This window comes from Octodon degus, unplaced genomic scaffold (genome assembly GCF_000260255.1).
Source record: "Octodon degus isolate 3935 unplaced genomic scaffold, OctDeg1.0 scaffold00108, whole genome shotgun sequence".
Taxonomy (NCBI): Eukaryota; Metazoa; Chordata; class Mammalia; order Rodentia; family Octodontidae; genus Octodon; species Octodon degus.
In genome coordinates, this window is record NW_004524684.1 from 5,346,910 (window position 1) to 5,348,230 (window position 1,321).

A 1,321-nucleotide genomic window follows, 5' to 3' on the forward strand; every position below is an offset into this window, starting at 1 on the left:
CAGCAGAGAAGAGACCAGAACGTGGGCTAGGGCAACTGTCCCTGTCGCGACCCCAGCAGGAAGCAGCCGGGTGGTGGAGATTTTAGATGAGTCCCAGGTTCAGAGCATGACCTGTGCATAGGTCGAGGCAGCAGCTGTGGTGGCAGCCTGAGGCCCAACCTGGCAAGGGCTGTGTTCCCACAGGATGCTGGCCTGGGAGAGGCAAGCCAAGTCTGTTTTCAAAATTGTTATCAAAGGTGTGAAAATTATATCAGGAATATGTTGGCATTTCTGAAGCATAGCGCATAAACACAAGCTTTTATATTTTGAAAACTCAAAAAAGCAAGGATGCTCTCCCCACCTTAGCTTAGAATGCACGTCTAGTTCGCTGTGTGTGGAACTCCTGTGCTAAAACAAACAAACAAGAAAAGCATTGCAAGACAGTAAGTGGCCCTGCGCCAGAGGGCTCAGAAAGATCACTCCTTTTTGTCACCGGCTGTGGTTGGATTTCCATTGTGCCAAGAAGGGAATCTCCCTTGATGGCCTGTTTCCTGTTCAGGGAGGGACCATGCTCCCTGTTTCTTCCAACATCTGTAGTGCCCCTGCTGCAAGCTCTCTGCGGAGGTCCAGGATGCCACAGGGGCACACAGCTGAGGCGGATCCCCTCGGAAGCAGGTCACTCATTAACACTTTGGTGAAAACTGAATCACTTGGCCAAAGTATTTGTGACTTGTTTTCCTTGAAATTAGTGCAAAAAGATATGCTCTGGATAGTGTTTCCTATGATTCAAATGCTGCCCTTCGCTCAAAGGAAGATGAGGTGACCGGGCATGACTCCAGAGCGGAGCTTCCTGCTGTGTTGGTCAACAGCCCCTGTGGCAGCCTTGGGTCATCGTGAGTGTGGGGAGAGCAGGCTCGGAGAGCAGAGCGGGCCCGAGCCCAGGGCACCACTGGACATAACTGAATGAATTTCCTTACAGACTGAGCTTGGAAAGAAACAGGTACAAGATCAATGAAAGCCTGTGAGTGCTGGAATTCGCTTACTTGCATCGATGAGGAAATCCTGACTTCCGTTCAGGAAGCGGTAGGCGTCTGCTTTTCCAGCAACGTCCTTGTCGTAGGCTCGACTTAGCTGGGTCCCGGGAAGCAGGTTTTCAGGCAAGTTCACTGGGTTAATTAGTATCTGAATTTCTGCTCCAGCCTGGGCAAGCACTAAGAGGACATCACCAAAAGACTTCTTCAGCATGAGCACAAGTACAAAAGTGAACACTTTCACCCATAATTTTCCATGTTTTTGTCTCCATACCCTACATACGTAGATAGTTGACACCATAGCTGCGGAA